Consider the following 22,186-nt stretch of genomic DNA (forward strand, 5'->3'; position numbering starts at 1 on the left):
CAATGACACAGACATCAGGAGTCTGCTCTTTGCCATTCACTGTCTGTGTCATTCATGCTGCACCTCTCACCCCCTCCCTTGAGGGAGCTGTTAGGATCCACCAACAGAAAATCACACACCAAAGTTAACCAGGCCCACAGACTATATAGGTCAATGAATTTCTACACAACTGGAGTAGCCATTCAGAAAAGACCCTGTGGAACTTCACAGTGGATTTTATATTTGTACTATTGAACATATTTTTATTCACTTGCTCACCACATAAAAATGGCAGAGTTAGTACTAGAAAAACAATTACTTTATGTCCTCTTTTGTAACTCATATTCATTGCCTGCATTTAGTCCTTCCACCAATACTTAGCATTTCTTATTCTTTTTCTACATATTATGCTGAAAATACACATACATTTGTTAAATATATATATGTTACTGAATAGATAAGAGAGAAAACATGTTTTTTTTTTTCCTTCTGAGATTCTGTGACTTTGTTTAATATTTTATTGGCAGTTTTTTTTTTTTTTTGGCAATTCTGGATATCAGCCCATTGTCTGAAGCAAATATGGTAAAGATTTATCTCATCTGTCGAGTATCTATTTGCCTTGCTGATGATCTCCTTTCATGTAATCCCAACTGTTTATACTTGGGGTTAGGGTCTCTGCTGTTGGTGCTGTATTCAGAAAATTCTTTCCTGCCCTAATATCTAGAAGAGTATCACATCTGTCTCCTTTTTGAAATTACAATGTTTCCATTTATAAATTAAGGTCTCTTACTTTTGTATAAGTTGAAGGATAAGAATCCAATTCCATTCTTCTGCAGGACAGAAGAGAAATACAGTTTTGTCAGGATCATTGTTGAACAGGCCTTTTCTTCAACATATGTTTTTCCTCTTTTGTCATTAAGTGGGCACAGTTTTGTCACTTTATTTCAGGGTCCTCTATTCCATTTTATTGGTCTTCTTGTCTATTTTTAGTACCAGGCTGTCTTTATTACTACAGTTCTATAGTGTAATTTCATCAGGCATTGTAACACCTCTGGTTGTTTTCTTACTCCTTAGGATTGCATTGACTATTTGTGTTCTTTTGTGGTTTCATATGAATTGATGCAGTTTTTAAACCTGTAAAATATGTTATCAGAATTTTGATAGTTTGGTCATTTTCCACAACATTAATTTTTGCCAGTCCAGGAGAACAGAATGTCTAGAATCTTCTGTGATTTCCTTTTTCAGTTTTGAAGTTTTCATTGTAGAGGTTTTTCACTCTTTATTTAGATATATAACCCTGAGTTATTTGATTGGAATATTTTTTCTAATTTCTTTCTCTGAGAGTACATTGTTGGGATAAATTAAGGCTACTCTTTTTTTATATCTTGCAACTTTATTGTGTTTTTTTGAGAACAAGAGTTTTCTAGTAGTGTCCAACAGAGTCTTTTAAGTAATGAATCATGTCATCTACAAATAGGGATAGTTTGACTTCGTCCTTTCCTATTTTTATCACTTTTATGTCTTTCTTTTATCTAATTATTATAGCTAAGACTTCAAGTATTACATCAAATAAGACAACAGAGAATGGACATCTTGTTTCATTCCTAATTTTGGATAAAATGCTCTCAGTTTCTCTCCATTTAATATAATGTTGGCTGTAAGTTTGTTATATAGTCATTATTTTCAGATACATTTTATTTACTACTAAAGCCTCCAGAACTTTCATCATGGAGGCATGTTGGATGTTTTCAAATGCCTTTTCAGCATCAATTGAAATTAATATATGACTTCTCTTTAAGTTTATTTATGTGGTCATTATGTATAATCATAAGGTGTTCCTGAATTCATTATGAACGTATTTCATGGAGAGGTTTTGTATCCATGTTCACCAAAGAAATTAATCTGTAGCATTCTTTTCTTTTTTTTTTCATTGTTTTGTAGTGTCTTTATCTGGTTTTGGTATCAGGATAATATTAGATTCTTAAAAGTAGTTTGTTAGTATTCCATCACTTTCAATTTTGTAGAACAAATTAAGAAGAGCTCATATGAGATATTCCTTAAATGTTTGGTAAAATTCAGCAGCAAATCCATTTAGTCCTAGGCTTTTCTTTGTGGGGAGGCATTTAATAAGAGTTACAATCTCATTGATTGCAATAGGTCTGTTTAAAACACACACACACACACACACACACACACACACACACACACACACACATATATATGTTATTACATGTATATATGCACATATATTCCTAAATATAACCTGCTCAGTCTGTATAATGTTACTTTTATGTATTTTTTCAGGGCTGACCATTTGGTATGGACAACCAATTAGTGTGTTCTTTCCTAGGGAAGACAATTTTTCCTGCTCTCAGCATTCCTTCTTTGCCTATAGTTCTTCCTCATGCTTTGCCCTGGGAAAAGAATGAAGTTCAGTCTCCTCTTATTGACTGTGCTGATTCAGTTACTATTGCTGAAGTCCTGGTTAATGACATTTTCCCAGGATGTGGCTGCAATCCTTCCTGGGGGATATGTTGCCAGCTGATTCACTTTCTTAATATATAAAGATAAATGTCATGCCTCTCTAATGGAGGAGATCATTCATATTTATGAATTTCTTTCCAGAGAGGAAGAACCTTTAAAAATCTTTCAAGAACTACACTGAATTCACAATATTTTACTGAGGGTATATTCATGAGCAAAAATAGACAATCAAAAGATTGCCTTAGATATTTTTCATGAACTACTGTGGGCTTCATATGACACAAATCCAAGGGCCTGTTTACAAACATGCATCTTTCATAGTCAGATTATACCACATTAATCATATTTTTAATGAATAATTAATAGAATAAAGTAACGTTTTGGAAAATTCCAGGGGAAATTAATTCCACAGTTGTTGAAATCTGTATGTTTCAGCACTAAATGAGTGATGTTTAAAATAATGTAACATAAACTTTGAGTTGAAATGGCATAAGGCTAAGAAATTCTGTCTTAAACTCCTAGAATCCTGCTCACATTTTACAATCAGATCTCATTCAAAATTATATAACCTTTTGTGAAGACACTAATAGAAAAGCCATTAAAGATAGTCACTTACAATTCTATTATCAAATGGCAAAAGAGATTTGTACTAAATCATATTTCTTCCAACATTAATCTCATTACAATTTGGTCTTAGAGATAAAGTCACTTAGCTGTGCCCCCAAATGAGCTGGGACCTTTGACCATTTTTGTCTTGTGTGAATCTACTGTAGACTGTTCAGTGATATCATGACTGATGTCTTAAAATGACAGAATACTTAGTGATTTTCTTGAAAGCAGAGCAATGTTAATCAAGTAACTCCTTAGAAATGCATACAATCCCCCTGTTAGGATTTCCAGGTGTGTAAGATACTACGTGGATAAAGTATGAAAGGATTCATAGAAAAAGATTACAAATATCATGGAAATTTGTAAGTTTTCTCTATGCTAGACAGTATTCATGTATCACCCAATGTCTGTCACTTTATTAACAGTCCTTCATGTCACTGTTAGCCTGTACTTATTGTAAGAGAGGAAGGGAAATGACAATGAATGGTTAAAAAGCTTAAAGTCAACTGTGTAGTTATTGCAAACAAATGAGTAGTTGGGTGATCAGTTATATGATGGACAATCCATGAATTCTGGGGGGAGGGCAGGATTATAGAGGTTCATTTCTCTTTGTGGATGTATTCATCTGCTCAGGGATGGTTGGCATATCAAATGCTAGATCCAGAAGACATGAATTCTGCTGCTCATAAGGCATAGGGTGGCTAAAAACCTAACCTATAGTCTTACAACTCCACCTTGTTTAGAATACAAGGCTTGTGAACAAGAATTCCTGGAAAGAAGTTGTGTCTGCAAAGACTCATTGATTAGGAGTGCAGCAATATAAAGAGTTGGAATGTTACAACTCCAGAGTCAGCTTTGGCCCTTGAATATCCATTCCTTACCTGCCTCTGTGTTGGAATGACTATCCTGTGACTAATAGATAAGATGGTTTGGAATCTGTTAATTTAGCAGATCACTAGCTCCCACCAATCCAAAAGCTCAGAATGTCATTAGATAGTATCTGAGTCCTAGAGAAAAACTTTCTCCATCTCACTGTGCCTTCCGCTACGATGTACCCAACCATGTATTTTAAACTTGCCTTGATTTATGGCTTTTTTCATTCTGTAAAACTAAAAACTTCATGAAACTGCTTCCACATTAGAATTTGGAGTCTGCATAACCTAAAGCTGTGTTCTTAGGCCACTGTCACTCAAACTGGCTCAAGAGTAAACTACCTCTAATTCCCTTGTGAAATGAGCGCTCTGTTCTTATTGTTCGTTTGTTTGTTTTGTGATGACAGGCTCCTTGAGTTTCCCAAATCTGCAAGATGTTCACTGGTTGGTACACTTTCTTGAGTGTTGGAAAGCTTGAACAAAATAACAAGTGGGTATGGGTCAGTGAATTCCCACCGATTAGGCACCAATGACAAATGAGGACACTACTCAAGGAGACACCCTTTCTTCACTCTTGGGCCTACTGCATGTTGATAAGGGCTCTGAATCACTGCCAACCTGATTTAAAAATCAGGTGAATTACTGCCAGAATAGAATCACATAATTCTGTCCCTGAAGGAAAGAAATGTTTGTTCACAGTTCCATTTATTTATTAGCCACTAAATCTATTATGCAAATGAAATTGTGAAAAAAAACCACTGTGCCTATCCTTGTGGGTGAAATGCTTATGGAAGAGAAGCCATTGAATATTAAAATACTTGTCACTTTGTGAACTTCTGTTATAAAGATTAAAAAATTAAGTAAATTTATTCATTTAAAGTGTACTAATGGATGGTTAACCAGTTAAAACAGGTAAATAAATATTTATGTTTTACCAACAACAGGCAGTTTTTTGGTCTAAGGTTCTGGAAAACATGTGGCATTGACATGCCCCAGACATTGTTCTGAAGGGAATGAACTTTAAAAATAGTGGAGAAAACCCTTGAGAAGCTTATGGGAATGTGCACGAAATTATCACAGGGTTTTAGTGAAATGGAAAAAAAATGTTTTAAGGGAAAAATTGGATGTGACCCAGGTAAAAATCACAGGAAGAGCCTGTCACTTCACCTACAAAGTAGAAACATAATAAGCCTCTGCAGGTGGGAATACCTGGTGTGTCTGTGTGAGGAGACTACAGGGGACATGTCAAGAGCAGGCTGGGCATGGCAGGATGTCAGTAGTCTACTCCAGGTGTAGACAGGCTTAGAAACTGTGGTTCCGGCGGCTTCCTCCTCTTCTCCTTCTGGTTCTTTTCACACATCAATTGTTCTTGTGTGTCAGCTCCTTACAAACACGACCCTGCACTGGAGAGAGGAGAATGTGTAAAAGAAGAGGACACAGCTTCAGGGGTCAGGGAGCGGGGTTCTCATCACACAGGTAAGTGGCAGAGGATAGAGTCTGCTGTCCAAATGCTTGAAAAACAGCACAGGAATGGAGGTTTAAAAGACACTCAAGGTGTATTGAGCAGCAGCTGGTGAGCTGTGACCACACTATGGCCCTATGACACCTATGCTTCCTTGCCTGGGTCTGTACTGGTGGTGAGTCTACCAGAACCTCTGGCACAGATCAGTCATGGGCTCATGGTGGTCAGCAGGAGCCTCGTGCCTAGGAGAAAATGCTGCTCCTGTGACAGACTTTAAGGGTTTGCTCTACCTTGGTAGCTGTGCTTCTTGGTTATTCCTATCACTCACAGGTGACCAGGCCATGGACATACGATGCATCTTCAAAGCCAGTTCCTGGGACTCCTCAGCTGACACTGGTAAGAGCCAGCTCTGTTCCTCTGTCTAGAAGTGTGCATGAGGCACAGCATTGCAGGTCCCAGCCTGTAAGTCTGTGGTGTTCTTCCTCTTCATGAGATGGTCCACATATCATGCGTTGCAACCTCCATGTACTAGGTTTCTGGGGGAGAAGATTTGGTCCAGAAGGTGAGATGCCCTTTGTTGGTGGATAAAATAATGATGAAACCAAAGGCAGGATATGTAGGTCATAAGAGGCAAAAAAGAACACTCACATGTCCCTAAGAATAGTGGGAAATGGCACTTTTCTGCAGACAGGAGAGAGCTTGGTCCAGAGATCTTACCCACAACCATGAGCTGCCATCTGTGTGGAAGACACAAGTATACCAAACACCTTAATGTTATAAAAATACAAAAGCATGTTAGAACCCCAGAGAAGCGAGGTAAAAAGTATGACCCTAAAAGGGACACACATGGAGGGCCCCAGGAAGGGAAAATAGTTACGATCTCCTGGGCAAACTGGGAGGAGGCAGAAGAAAAGGGATGGGGGATGGGAACAGGAGGAACTGAGATGGCCAAGTGGAGGGAGGGACAGAGAGGGAGAACAATGAAAGAGATATCTTGGTAGAGGGAACCACTAGGGGTTTAGAGAGAAACCAGGTGCTAGGGAAATAACAGGATTCCACAAGGATGACACCAACCAAGAATCCTAACAATAATGGAGAAGGTGCCTGAACTTACCTTGTCCTATAATCAGATTACTGATAGCCCTAATTGTCATCACAGAACCTATATCCAGTAACTGATGGAAGCAGATGAGCATGAGCACTGGGCTGAGCTTCTAAAGTTCAGTTGAAGAGAGGTAGGAGGGATCACAGGAGCAATTGAGGTCAAGATCATGATGGGGGAAAACCACAGAGACAATCCAGTAGGAGCTCATGGACTCTGCACTGACAGCTGGGGAACCTACATGGGACTGAACTAGGCCCTTTGGATGTGGGTGAGAGTTGTGTGGCTAGATCTGTTTGGGGAGCCCCTAGCAGTGGGACCAGGACTTATTCCAGGTGCATGAAATGGCTTTTTGGAACACATTCCCTATGGTGGGATACTTTGATCAGCCTTGACACAGGGTAGGGGCTTGATCCTGCCTCAACTTAGTATGCCAGACTCTGTTGACTCCCCAAGGGAGGCCATACCCTCTCTGAGGAGTGGATGGGGAGATATTGGGGGGTTGGAGAAAGGAAGAGAGAGGGAATTGGAATTTGTAGTAAAATGAAAAAAAAACTTTAAAAAATTTTTAAAATACCAAGTTAGAATCAAAACATCTCATCTGTGGAAGTTGTACTTCAGGTAAGTAGAAGATGGTGGCTGAGTACAACCCCACAAGGCCAGGGAATGCTTCCTACAGGACACTGTAGAGAAAATTGACTTCAATAAAAACTACAAAGGCAGTTAAGGGGGAGAATGACCAAATTAAATGAAACAGTAGCCATTGGCAAAAGATAAGACAACCACCCCAAATTAAAGCTAGTGATAGTGTAGTAAGGGGTCTCTTGAGTCATGGATATCTCCTTAGCTCCTGGAAAGTCCTAGGCCTGCAGGTGACTGAGACTGGAACAAGAAAAGCAACACCCAATTGGCACTGAAGGTCCCTAAGTTTCTCATCCAACTTCGAATCCTTTCCTCTCAATCCAGTCTCTGCTCTATCCAGGCCTTCAGCTAAGAACAACCCACTTAGCCCTAAACCTAACAATACAAATGTTATTAAATAAAACATCTGACCAAAAATCTGGGCACTTTGTAGCTAAGCCACACTGTTAAGTGAAAGTAACCATCAAATTAGTAAAAGAAAAATCAGCAAAATTATGAAATGCTGCTATATACATTACTAGAACTTCAAAAGTCCCAGAGGCAAGGTCTAATGAAGCTATAATTACATCTTTTCCACTATCAAAGATGAATTGGATATATATATATATATATATATATATATATATATATATATATATATATATATATATATGAAGGGCCTAATTCCACCTGTGGAAACTGGCCTGGAATGTTTACCACTGAAAAGCAGCCCAAAACAAATCATAGAATTTAGAGAAAAGAAAATGAATCCTAAGGACAAAGGGTTAAATGTCACATGCCTTACCTGATCAGAGAAGGAAACTAACCCCATTATTTTATGAGCATCCCTGGAGCCTGGACACATTGGAGCAGCTGTACAAAAGCCAGAAGGTTCCTGGCAACCAGCAACTCTAGATCAAGAGTCACTGTTCTTTGGGCATCAGGATCATAGACAAAATCATGGGCATGTAGGCAACTGAGGGGTATGCCTCTGAGCTCCCCCGGGGAGCTGACTCTTACAGAAGCATTCTGGAGCCACTGCAGTTATTATGGAGCTTGCTCCTATCTTCAGCAAGGACCTGGTCCTTGGGAACAGGTATTTCCAGTGTCTGAAGATGTGATTTACACTTCACCTGGCTTTTCAGCCATTGATTTCAGAAGGTCAGGTTACCACATGGCTGGTGAAATAAGTCAACATTTGTTACATTGCTAAATTGGAAAAGACAAATTTCAATTTCTTCTTGTAGATTTTTAAAACTGGTTTTGCCATTTATCTCTCCACATATTCGAATGCTTAGAGATGAAGTCCACACAAGGCCTGAGGTTGATGTTGCACATTCTTTGGGAATTAAAGTAGATTTTACATCTTTGATATTGAGAGAAATGGTACAGGCAATTCTTTACTAAATTTCAAGCAAACTAACAGTACAGCCACTCTCCATGTACATGCAGTTCTATGGCTTTTCTTCAGTTTGTTTTGCCTTTTTCCTCACTATATTGTTAACGAATATCATTGAAAGATGTTATTTGATTCCAGCATTATGTTTTTTATCTAGGTGTCTTAATACAAATGGTATTTCTTAAAATGGCTCATGTAATAAGTATTCTTGGTTGTCAACTTGACATGCCTGGGAAGAGGGAACCTTAAATGAGGAATTGCCTCCATCAGATTGACTTATGGGAACTTCTGCCAGTCATTTTCTTGGTTGCTAACTGATGGAGGAGGGCCTGGCCCACTGGTGCCATCCCTGGACAGGCAGTCCTGGGTTATAAATGGCAGCAAACTGAGCAAAAGTCAGGGGCAAGCAGTAAGCAGCGTTTGTCCAGTGCCTCTCTTCTTTTTCTGCCACCAGGTTCCTGCCATGGGTTCCTGCCTTGGTTTTCCTTCATGATGAACTGCAATGTGTCAGCCAACTGAACACTTTCCTCCCCGAGTTATTTTTAGTCAGTGTTTTATCACCTAAATGACAAGCAAACCAAGACTGCTGTGGTGGTTTAAATAAGTATGGGTCCCCATAGACTCATGTGTTTGAATGCCTGGATCATAGAAAGTGGCACTATTAGAAGGTGTGGCCTTGTTGGTGTAGGTGTGGTTTTGTTGGAGGAAGTGTGTCACTGTGGGGATGGGCTTGAGGTTTTATATGCTCAAGCTATGCTCAGTGTGGGGCAGTTGCTTCTGCTGTCTGTGGATCAAAATGTAGAACTCTTAGCTCCTTCTCCAGCACCATTTCTGCCTGCATTCTGCCATGCTTCTCACCATGATGATAATGAACTAAATCTCTGAAATTGTAAGCCAGCCTCAATTAAATGTTTTCATTTATAAGAGCTGTCTTGGTCATGGTGTCTCTTCACAGCATAGAAACCCTAACTAAAACAACAGCTTAGAATTCATCACAGTAGAGATTGCAGAATTGATAGGTTCTGTATTTTTTTTTATCCTCCTCAAACATTAGGTCCTCTGAAGAATTCCCTGCAACCAGAGGGTTAAATAGAGTCATTGAAAATCTGAGCAATAAGGTCATGGGAGTTGGCTCATGGAGTCAGAGTTCAGAGGTGTCATTGAGATGTGATTATCCTGTACAGGAAGCCAGACTAGCTGAGATATAGAGGGATCAGAGTAACAAGGGGTATGTGAGTCCTCCAAGTTCTTTTGTGAGATTTTCATCAAGTCTTGGCATAGCATCAGAAATCAAACAGGGTTCTGCACTCCTCATTGGGTGTCTCCTGTCATTCCACAAGGGCTTCATATACTGGATTATTAACTATGCATATGTAAATATCAAGAAGCAATAACATCATGATGATTAGCCATCATATAATGTGTATTTTAGACTCTAAATGAAGCAACTTCATTATGTGTAAGAATACTTTATAAAGATACATATTCTGCCATTTAGGTTCCATATTTCTTAAAAATTATGAATTGAAAAAGATTTTTTACTGTGAATCAGATAAACAATTGCATTATAAATGATAGATATGTCTCTAAATATAGGTCCTTTGTGAAAGCAATATAACAATAGCCCAGACATAAATTTTCATTTTAGATTTGAATAAGGAGCATTCATCATGATTCTTTTAAATTTTTATCTGAAGATACTAATAGTGACAGCTTTCACAGAAAGGTATTTTTATACAAATGTACACAGTACAAATTAAAAATTAATAAAAAACAATTAGAGCTATTATGTTCATTTAAATGCCTTTCAAAAAACATTTTATTGTATCTAAGAATTTAAACTACACTTTTGGAATTCACTAGTAAATTTATTTCAAATCCTCAGAATCTTTTGAATGATCCCTTTTTAGCACTGAAATTATTTCCACTGTCTTTTGTGGTGCTCCACTACCAGATCATCCCCATTAAGAAATAGACCTTTGATCTTGTGGTGTCCCACTGAAATCATGGGTCACCACAGCTTGCCGCTCTGGTGCTGACAATGAGCAATCCCGTCTCCCGTCTCCCTATCAGCACTTAGAAGGCCAGGAGTGACTGGCATGGTTCCAGTTCCAGTAACCATCTCTTTGCTAACCCTGGACTGATTAATACACTGCTCTGTGTCAAAGAACTCAACTCAGTGCAAAGCCATGAGAAATGTATGGCCATCGAGCTTGGTGGCTGACCCCCTCTCTGCTGAGTATGACAAGGCTACCCCTCTCTCCTCAGCAACCTGGAGCAGTGCACTTAATTTCTGAATTATCATCTCTACTAAAGGGCGGGGGAGTCGGTTATCATTGGCTGCTGTACCCAGGCAGAACAACAGAGGACAGCTGCACAAGTGCCTGGCAAATGACTTCGTAAGATTTGTTCATCTTTTTTTTTTTTTCTCTATTGGTGGTATTTGTGCAAAGTCTACTCTTTATCCATTACAAATAGCAATGTAATGAGCAGTTGCATTTATTCTTCATGGAACATGAGTACACTCAGTTGTCTCTGGGGCTCACAGGTTCAGTGCCTATTCATCCCTTCTTCCCACATGGATCACATGTGCATTGATGTCTATTAGGTTGTTTTGCACAGAACTGCTTGACCTGTAGCTGAGTACAAGTAGCACTATGTCTTCTCAGAAGATTAGCTTTCCATTTCCAGGTCATAAAGTAGCTTGTTCCCATGAGCTGCCCGTGTTTGGTTGACTTTACCTTACTGCTCTCTGGCTGTTAATGTGCTCTGTCATATTACTGCATTCCCCCATGTTGATGTGACCACAATTCAGTGGAAGGGGTCCTCCTGGCTGAGGGACATGACTCTATAACATGAGGCTGGCCTCTTCTTGTGTTCAGCTAACATCTCCACAACAATATCTACAGCTGGCAAAGGCTTGTGCCTTTTTTGTGAAATATACATATTTAAATACAAATTTATGCTGGGTTAATTATAAGAATTTGGAAGGTTTCTTTCATGTGATTTTAAACAATTTCTATAATATTAGGAACGTTAGGAATCCTTCTATGAATTCTCCCAAGAAGTTATATTTTTGGTGAATTAGTCATTTATTTCTTTTCCAGCCAGTTTACATATCTGTTAAATTGGAAGCTTACTTTGTGTAAGCTGTATTTTCGCCATTTCATCCAGAGTTCAAATATATTCACATCAGGATTGATAAAGTGCAGCATCACATGGCTTTAATATCTTCACCAATGTACCCTCTTCTGATTTCCATATATATTTAACATGTACAGTATATCTTAATACATGTATGTGCTACCTTTTGGGCTGGTATATCCTCCAGGGACTCTTGTTTTTGGAAACTTGGTCCCTAGATGATGGTTCTCTTTGGGAGTTGTGTTACCTTTAGAACCTTAGGTATGGCTGGCAAAGGAAGGTCACTGGAGGCTGGACTTTGAAGGTTATACTGGTCCCTGGTTACTGTCTCTCTCTGTCCTGATCAACTACAATGTAAACAGCTACAACAGACTCTGGCCACCAGAGACCAAGACACTCCATATACCTTTTTTTCCATGAACATTGTAAATCTTGAGTTAACATAACCCTCCCCTTTAAGTTTTATGCATTTTGTCTAAGGTAACCAATAAAGTTCATACCCAGTGCTTTGCTTTCTCAAGTCCCACCTCCTCCTACCTAGTTAAGGTTCCTTTTCTTTGAGGTAAGAGCTGTGCTCTTCTTTCTTGGAAATGTCTTGTGTTCAGCACAGCATAGAGACATGTGTGCTTACTGTATAGCACATCACCAACCTCATTCCACCTAAAAACTCAGCTTCATACTTGAGAACCCACCTCCAATTCCTCTGCCCAATCCTCTCATAGAAACATTTATGTCTTCACCATTTAAAAACTACATCGCATGTAAATTTTTTAAATATGTAATAGTCCTTGTTTTTCTTGGCTAGTTTCACTTCTCCTTTGTCTGTTTTGGTATTTCAAAGGACCAAGATTTAGCTTTTTGATGGCACACACTGTTTTTAATCAGTTAATCACTAAAACATATTTTCTTCTGTTTCTTTTTTTCCACTTTATTGATCTTTTTATAACCTCTGACTGGACCTTTAACTGGAAATAAAACACTCATGTTTTTATTTTTACTGATGTGTTTAAAATGGTTATACTACAGAACTTAAATGGCTAATATTATTCTGCTTTTCACCTTTTGTTTTGAAATACAAGCAGCACAGAAAAGTTGTGACACTGCCTTAGAATTACTGTTATGACCTTCATCCTACTTCTCTATCATATTAGCTTCATATATGAGCATGGGCACTTATCCAAACCCCAGACACCCAGATTGGAACAGCTATGCTAACCAGGAGCCAACTGCTATGTGTTTCCAGGTCTCTTCACACAGTGTTGCTCCAAGGCCTCATCCTATGTTTGTCATTTACATTCCCTCTGAGTTGTAACTCTTCATCTATTCTTATCTTTCACACATTTGATACTACAGTAAAGGCTGTTTTGTTTGTTTGCTTGCTTTTTCTTGACATTACTCATAATGGGTTGAAGCCATGGTTATTATTTAAGGGGTATTATAGGAAGGATGTTCCTTTTCCAACATGTCCTGTCAGGGGTAGGTGCTGAAATCTCTTCTTCCTGGTACCCGATGGTAATTGTTTTATATATACTTGCCATAGTATGTCTCATGGCAGCCAAACCCAGTGGTTTCCTCTTTAAAATTGTTTACATGCAGCCAAATTCATTTCTGTGGTTTAGTTTCTTAGGCAGATAATACATCAAGGGTGACCTACCACAGTCAAGGTTCAAAGGTCCCAATTAGCTCCCAGTCTCTCCAGGTGCCTCTCTGTGGGAAAAGTCTCCCAACCTCTATTTCCACTTATTATTTTTCTGTCCTTTAACTAGGTTTATTACAGACTGCCACATGATCAGAAACTTGGGGCCTTGGTCCCCAGCATGGTTCCATTGGAAGACAGAGAAGCCTTTAAGAAGTGGGGCCTAGTGGGAGCCATTAAGTCATTGGGGGTGTGCCCTCAAGGAGAATCATAAGACTCCTCTTTCTCTCTGCCCTGTACTTGTCACAAGGAGATCAATTTTGTTTCATGATTCAATATCACTATTATATGACCTGCAGCCCAAAAGTTACTTTGGGTCGTGTTTGTTTTTTCATCAAACACCTTGAGTGATAAAATGATGAGGATAGTGTTTATCTCATAGAATTGACACCAGGATTAAATTAGCCTACTTATAAATATTTGAGATTCTATTGGACATGAAGTAGAATTACTTAGGAGGCAGCCCTCTACATACATCTGTGAGGGATTATCTTGATTATATTAATTGATTTTGGAAGATCCATCCTAGTTGTGGCTAGGACCATTTCCTGAGCTTGGAATCCTAGACTAAATAAAATGAGAAAGGGCACTGAGCAATATGCACTCATCCATAGATCACTACTGCTTGACTGTGGATGTAATGTGGCCAGCTACTGAAGCTCCCACCATTATGACTTCACTACCATGATGGACTGTGAGCCACAATAAACCTTTTCTCCCCCAAGTTGCTTTAGTCAAAGAATTTCATCACAGAAAAGAAACCCAGGTAGAGAGCAATTCCAAAAGTGGTTGTTTCAGGTCTGTTTCTATTGTAGACATTGGGCATTGACTCTCACACGTCAGTCTGTAGGATATGCACAATGGAAGGGATTGGAGAGTGCTCCTTTGCCTCTTACTGACTGCTCTTCTCACTAGCAGGACCAGGGCAGTCTTGAGACCCAAGATTCTGAGTTTACAGCAGGTTCTTGCTTGTTTCAAGCCATAAAGTTTCTGCATACAAATCTTCTAAAATATTCTTCCTCTTTAAACAGCTGAGTTATTCTTTGAACAGCATAATTAGCATATAAAGGGTGAGTTTTCCATCTAAAGGCACCTGAGGCATTTTAGATTCAAGTCTCTGGAAATGACCTTGCTTTTAAGGTGTCTTCAAATCAAGACGCTCTCACTCTTCCCATGAGCGCTTTGCTCTGGAGATGAAGGGGAGGCATTGTTTCAAGCACAAAGGGGCCCTCACACCAGCCAGACCTGAAAGACTCAGGAGTGCTTTTATAAAATCCCATCACAAAGCAGAGGTGTTGGAAGTGCAGGATGCTGGGTCTCAGCTCATCACTGTTTACTATGCTGTCTGCCCCTCCAAACTAGTACCTGAAAATAACTGCGTGAAACTGCTATTCTTGTCACTTACGGTTTAATTTCCATACTGCAAACATGCACTTTGACCTTTCATCACATGATAAGCACCACAAGACTCAGAACTGAGAAGATTTATGCAGGCCCATATCTTGACTGGCCCTTGCCTGGAGTACTGGCTGTATTTCCAGGAAGTAAACATTAAAATCCCTTAACTCTGGACTGTTTAGGTGCATGTAGTGACCGGATTGTGGCTGTTGCTCTGGGCAGCAAAATGGTTAGGGACCCCTCTCCTATCTATGGAGGCACCTAAGCCTAGAGATTTTTCATTACAAAACATTAAAACCATGAACTCTATGCTTACCCTGAGTCCGTGATTTATTTTCTTCTTTGCTTTCCCAATTCAGGAGATTCCCTAGTTGTTCTGAGTGCACACAACTACATTTAGTCTCTTATGGTTCTTCATGATCAGTAGACAATAGGCTAGTGAGGTTTTGAAATCTGGCAGAAATGACCAAGATTTGGACTAACACTTTTTCTGTTTTCTGTGCCTTGTGAGCCAATGAGGTTAACATGGTGGGGACAGGGGGCATGGTGGTACCCAGGTGGCTTCTAGATTACATGTTCTTCATAGTATATGTCTAGGCTCTCATTTCTTTGGGCCCTGTCAGCTCTGCTTGATGGAAGAACACCAAGTCATAGCAGGAAGCAGCAGTTACGGGCTTGGTGATTGTGGTGGTGAGGTATCTACACATATCAGTACTGACAACAAGTCACTCTGCTGGCTAAGCAGCATGCACTCCACTGCTGGTTTACTTAAGATTCAGATACTGGCTTGGCCAAGGGCGCAGTGAGGATCAACAGTTTAAGAGAAGAGCTTGTTCCAGATGCCAGGCACAACACAATACCCTTGCGATGGATGGGAAAGAGCAGGAATGCTGAGAGCACGCTATGGCCTATTGTAAGTTACTCTGTATTATATAAAATGACGCTTTTCAGGATCCACCTTACACTGGAAGACTCCATTTTACAAGCAGCTTTATATTTCATTTTGGGGGAGATAGCAACTAAAGGCCCTGGGTGGACTCAGAAACATCTAAAAGGCACAAACCATTGAGTACAGACTAAATAACTTATTCCTGTGTGTAGAAAGAGGGCTACCCTTTAAGTTTATTGGGGTGAATTGAGACTATCATAGCACATGGTGCTATGATATCAGTGGAAAAAAAGTCCAAGAACTTATTGGATTCACTAACCAAGGAAAGAGTGTAACTTTCCCATCTGGACTCCATAAAGTGATGAACATCTAACAGTGTGAAGGTCCCACATCAATCTATCATCTAATACCTAGTGTGTGCTTCAAGGACTGATAAACAGAAGACTCCCCAACCATCCCTGGAGCTTTGGTCACCCACTGTTGACAAAGCCCACTGTAGTACAAATTTCTAATAGGTCTTTTAATAAAAACATGGAGCCAGAATATTGGGATAAATGCTGAAAGATCAGAGAGACAAAGGATCAAGCCACAGCCACCACCTCTTACCTCACCAGCTCCTCAGCCTGACAAACTCAAGAGGATTTCAGTCAGAGGATTTGTGGAGCTGGTGAGGTGAAACATGGCACTGGCTTGTTCCTTTGTCTCTCTGATCTTTCAGCATTTACCCCAATATCTGGTTCTGGGGTTTTTTTTTATTATTAAAACCATTTAGGAATTCATGTTATATTTGGCATCCAACTTGTAGGGCAGGAATTTATGAAAAAGTCACAGGCTCAGGCCAGAGCAACATGTGGCTGGAATCTCTACCCTGCCTGGACCGGGAGTCCCTACCCCACTGGCTAAATTTCTGTTGCAGCCTCTCTGCAGCAAACTTCCATGCCCAGGCTCCAAACACACCAGAATTAGCTGTTTTTGCATGTTTCCCAATACAAACAGCTGGCTCTGTAGCTTCTTTCTCCCCTTTGGCTTTCTCTGGACCCCGTCTTTGGGCTGCTGCCACACTGTCAACTGAATCATCATTTTCAGCAGATTTGGTCAGTCAGTTAAGATTTCTTAAATGGGGAAATTAGTTAAAAGACAGTTTTTTCCCCCCACATTGGGACTGGACTAGGCCCTCTGGATACAGAAGATGGTTGTTTGGCTTGAACTGTTTGGGGGGGCACTTACGCAGGGGGATCGGAATCTGTCCCTGGTGCATGGGCAGGCTTCTGGGAATCTGGTGCCTGTGGTGTGACACCTTGCACAGCCTTGGTGCAATGGGAAGGAGCTTGGACCTGCCTAGGCTCGGTGTACTGGGCTCTGCTGACTCCCCATGAGAGACCTTGATTTGGGGGATGTGGGGATGTGGGGTGATTTGGGAAAAAGGGCTGGGGTGGGAGGAGGAAGGAGGGGGAACTGTGGATGGTATGTGGAGTGAGTAGAAAATTTCTTAATAAAGAAAAATGAAAAAAATTGGAAACATTTTTACAATGGAAGGCATTTGGTCTCTGTTTGACTATACATTGAATGGTCTGAAAACAGAACAATTAAATGAGAGAATAATTAATGTTGATGGAATAAGTGTAATATCAGTTATAAATATTATTTGTTTGATCATTTTTGTTTTATCATTAAAAAAGTTGGTTAATATGAGTGCCAAGATAAAAGTTTTAGAAAAACTTGTTAAAACAGATCTTAGAGATATTCAGACCAAGACAGAACAATTTAAAGGAGAGCCAATCTCAACATTGCACTATAAGGTTACAGAGAAACAGCCTAAGGCTTTCAAACAGTCAACCTTAATCTGTCCAGTAACCTTACAGGAACTGCCCAGTGATAAATATCCTCAAGGCTGTGTAAGAGCTGACTGGACTCCTGTGCAAATGTTAGATTTGAGGAGATTCAGAGAAGCAATAACCTATATGGCATCCACTCATCTTTCATGAAGCAACTGTTAAACTCCTGGTCAACTTGTAGTAGAATTGTCCCTCAAGACTGGAGAGATTTGGTTACAACAGTCTTAGAGGTTGGTCCCCAATTACAATGGAGAGCAAGTTGGAAGGATGAGGCTAAGATCATTGAACAACAAAGTAGAGCTAGAGGTATAGAAATTTCCCAGAATCAACTTCTTGGAGAAGGTGATTATGCTGATTTACAAAGACAATCTTTATATGATGACTACATCCTAGCTTTATGCCAAATGCCAGCCTTGAATTCTTGGGACAAAATTGAAGAAGTAGGAAACAAAATAGGGTCATTTACTGAAGTTATACAGGGCCCAAAAGAAACCTTCACTGATTTCTTACAAAGAATGACTTCAGCAGGAAATAGAATGATACCAAGTACAGAAGCTAGACAAATATTTATTGAATCTCTGGATTTTGAAAATGCTAACACACAATGCAAAAGGATAATAAGGCTATTAAAGGCAAGATCAGCATCCTTGGAGTAATGCATCTGAGATACAATTAATATTGAATCTCATGATCATGATGATGCTTAGATAGGAGAGGTGATTTCCAGAGGTTTGAAGAAAAATCAAAAAGTCAATTGTTTCAATTGCAGTAAACAACATCACCTAAAAAGGGGCTGTAAACAGGGCATTCCTAGAAACAATATTTTTTGCTAGGAATAATCCCAATAGAATGCCCCTCCTTTCTGGACTATGCAGAAGGTATGGTAAAGGCAGACATTGGACTAACAAATGTAGATCAACAAGAGAGAGTCAAGGTAACCCTTTGCCATTGGAAAACTCCCTGAGGGACCTGTTACAAGCCCCTATGTCAAATTCAGTTCAGTCCTTTCCTGTCATCATGAAAGAAACTCTTTGGCAAAGCAATTAAAGTATGTAAGAAACCATAATGCTCTGGATGATAGAACAACTTTAGAAAATAAAACAAAAAATTAAGATGAAATTATATATCAAAACTAATAAAAATTGGATTTGAAAACTCCCCAAAGTTAGGGTTGGCAAAGGGTTTTGATTTTGTCTTTCAGGAGAAAGAAGGCTGAGAAATCTGAATAACACTGGACAAATGAGACATCTGAAGAAAAAGGACAAATCATCTAGAAAATATATCCCATGAAAAAGATTTTCTGCAGTGAACCATGACCATACCTAACAGTAACTTTGAAGTCTCCAAAAGGATAATGGGACCCCACAATGATGATTCCATAAGGGCAATGATAACACCATTAAGTTGACAAACACCACCCCAAGATCGGCTTTGTACTACAAACTTCTCAGGACAGTATTGGGATGACTAGCTAAGATGAAACAACCTCAAAGACTACTCCAGTCAGGACTTGACCATAATCCTAAATTTTATTCATGTCACCATAAGATTACCAGCACCCCCAATCAGCAAGAAGTAGCCTGGAAGTCTACACCCATATTCCCCAAAAATGAATTATGGATATTGGTCTTTGTTTGCTGGTTGGTTAAAAATTGTTATTGGTCATAGTCAATCTCTTTCTAAAAGAACAAAAAACTGAGGATATTGATAAGAGATAGATTATTGAATCGACTCTGAAAAAGAAGAGTTAGAAATGATAGGATAAAAGGTAGATTATTGAATCTACTCTAAAAAGAAAAAGGAGAGAATGTAGATACGAAATAATAAAAAGGTAGATTATTGAATCTACTTTAAAAAACAACTACTAGTTTTAAATATTTAAATTGGATTGAATTTTTGTATATTGTATACTAATTTTGTATATTGATACAAAGTTTAGATTAATTTTGTTAGAACATTCTGTACATATATTTCTAATCTTGTTCAAGGTATTGTACCTATACAATTCATTTAACAATGTAATGCAAATTGCTAGTCCTTTAAAGTTATTATTATCAACTAATTAGGATATAAAGAAATCAAAGTTAGTAGTTAGTTATTACAATTGAACTTGTGGTCATATTAGGTATGTTTTCAAGGTCAAACAGATATATTTTAGATAAATGGGTCATCTTCACTTCAGAGATCTACAGAATATAACATTTAGGATGTTTTAATAACTTAGATTCTTTTTTTTTTTTTTATGACAATGAGACATGTCTGCTCCTGGCAGCACCAATCTGCTTCAGAGAAGATGATGGGCATTGAGGAAAACTGCGTACGGAGTTTACTTTCTTTGTGACAAAAGTTAGCCATTGGGCAAGAAAGTGCCCTTGCCTCAACTGTTGACAGTATGCTGTCTAAATGGACAAGCAGGACACACCAAAAAAGGACTGATGAAACTTGCCAAGACAAAGTAGGACAGCCCTTCAGAAAAACCTGCTTCACTGAAAACTCTGTCAGATATGCTAAGCCTATAGGCCAAAGATGGATGCCCCCAATGTTGCAGAGGAACCTAAGGCGACTGTCCAGGCAGCCAGTTGTTTCTGTCATTTCTCACATTTTTTTGGAAGTCACTTGCTTGTACTTCCTGCTTACTTAGGTAATATTATTTCCTTCTTAGGTATCTAAGAGAATTGAAGACTAGATAGCTATAGTTTTTCTTGTTAACAAATTCAGAAAAGAGGTGTAAAGTATATCACCTCTTTTGAAAGACATCAAAATATAGATTTTGGTTGGTAATGAAAATTAGGATAGAAATTAAATTAGGTACAACATTTTGGACTCACCAAAATAGGATAGATAATGGAGTATTTTTTCTGAATTTGTTAAATGTTTATGGACTGGACATTGTTAATGCAACTCTTGACTAAATATATTGTCTATACTTATTGTACTTATTACATATAGTTTTTCTTAAATTAGTTATAACCTTCTTTTATTATTTTAGATGAAAAAGGAGGAAGTGTGTACCCTAAAAAAATTTGCCTGAAGATCAGAGAACAGAACAGGCCACTAGATTAAACATAGAGGCCAGGCAATGGTGGAAGACATCTTTAATCCTAGCACTCAAGAGGCAGAGATCTGTCTGCATCTCTGTGAGTTCAAAGCTACCCTGGACTACATGAGATTGACTCAATTTAGGAGAAAAAAAACAGAGCCAGGCAGTGTGGCGCACACTTTTAACCTCAGTACTGGGAAGCGCACATCCTTCAATCCCAGAAAGTGATGGCTGGGTGGAGACAGCTATATAAAGTGTGAGGAGACAGGAACTAAAGGCTTTTCGGCAGAAGCATTTCTTTCAGCTAGAGGCTTTTTCAGCTAGAGCCTTTCAGGGGAGGACTCAGAGGATTTCAGTCAGAGGATTCGTGGAATTGGTGAGGTGAGACGTGGCACTGGCTTCTTCATTTGTCTCTCTAATCTTTCCGCATTTACTCCAATATCTGGTACAGGGTTTTGTTTTGTTTTTTACTAAAAGACCGTTTAGCAATTCATGTTACAAGCTAACTTGACTGTCTGTCTGTCCACCTGTCACCCATTAAGACCTAGATGGAAACCCCTCTAGTTCCTGCTCTCAGACCTAAGTTTCACCTTACAGCTATAACATCTTTGATCTCAAAGCCTGACTCCCAACAGCTCCTTCCTAGCATTTGTTCACTTCATTATCCTGTCTATTCAGACTTTCCCAACACACTTCTGAAAATTCTTGAACTTTACTGTATTCTCTTTAACTTCTATTCATTCGGTAACCGTGTATATGTGCATAAAGATACTCTGTGGTGTGTGATATGTGATGAGAGTTAATATTAGCAATTACAATAGAAATAAAAAACCATACATTTGGTTTGGCCAGGTTAGCAAGGTATGAGGGATTATATGATAAATTGCTGATACTGAAATTAAACAAGCTTTGTGAATTTATTGTTATTGATACATTCTGACATTGTGGAAAGCCATAAACATGTTCATATATGTTTCTAGCAGCACAGAAATAGAAACACAACAGAAATAATATCATGACTGAAGAAATTCATAGAATTATTCTGGAAATGTTTTTGATGTAGCTTGGGTGGTACAGTGTGGCTGCTGAGTTAGCCTCACAGGATACCTACATATTGGGATATAAATAATGCTACAGAGCTTACTACAGTATTGTGAAGTTAGCTTTAAGATACTGTATGACCTATAGTCCTAATGTGTAGAATACTTAATGAATAGTTAGCAATCTACGAAAGTAACGATCAATGCTTATGAGTGAAGGAAAGCCAGGACCACAGGCTTCCCACTTCAGCATAGGCTCCTTGGCCACATCCTCAAGTCCAGCAGTCTCTGGGTACATAATTTGAGCTTAGGGTTATTTGCTATGACAGTTGACAAACTTTGGATCCTTCCTCTTAATTTTTCTTGCTCCATGATAAAGCTGCTGTTCTGGAAGCCACCTGCCAAGCAGGTGACATGATGGGTTTCTCTGAGTCTTGTTAGATTTTTTTCCTCAATATTTCATTTCAAAAATGATGATCATGATGTATCATAATGAATTTCTTGAGTTTTATACTGACTGGGGCTTGCTCATCTTCTTGAATCTATAGGTTTATGTCTTCTACAAAATTTGGAGGTTTCAGACACAGTTTCTTCAGCGTCCTCAGCATGAGTCTCT

The 22,186-nt window shown here is 39.0% G+C and overlaps 1 long non-coding RNA gene across 2 annotated transcripts in view; it reads right to left on the reverse strand.

The window, feature by feature from the left end:
- LOC118571981 overlaps positions 1–22,186 on the reverse strand; it is a 38,699-nt gene that overhangs the window by 12,546 nt on the left and 3,967 nt on the right. Inside the window, exons 2-4 of one of the 2 annotated variants that reach the window (XR_004943417.1) lie at positions 6,055–6,143; positions 5,735–5,942; positions 5,154–5,347 (exon numbers count right to left, since the gene is read on the reverse strand). This is a non-coding gene — a long non-coding RNA (uncharacterized LOC118571981). Of the gene's footprint in view, positions 1–5,153; positions 5,348–5,696; positions 5,943–6,054; positions 6,144–22,186 lie in introns of both variants that reach the window. The other variant, XR_004943418.1, reaches the window with a different exon arrangement.

The sequence above is a fragment of the Onychomys torridus genome, chromosome 21, assembly GCF_903995425.1.
Source record: "Onychomys torridus chromosome 21, mOncTor1.1, whole genome shotgun sequence".
Lineage (NCBI taxonomy): Eukaryota > Metazoa > Chordata > Mammalia > Rodentia > Cricetidae > Onychomys > Onychomys torridus.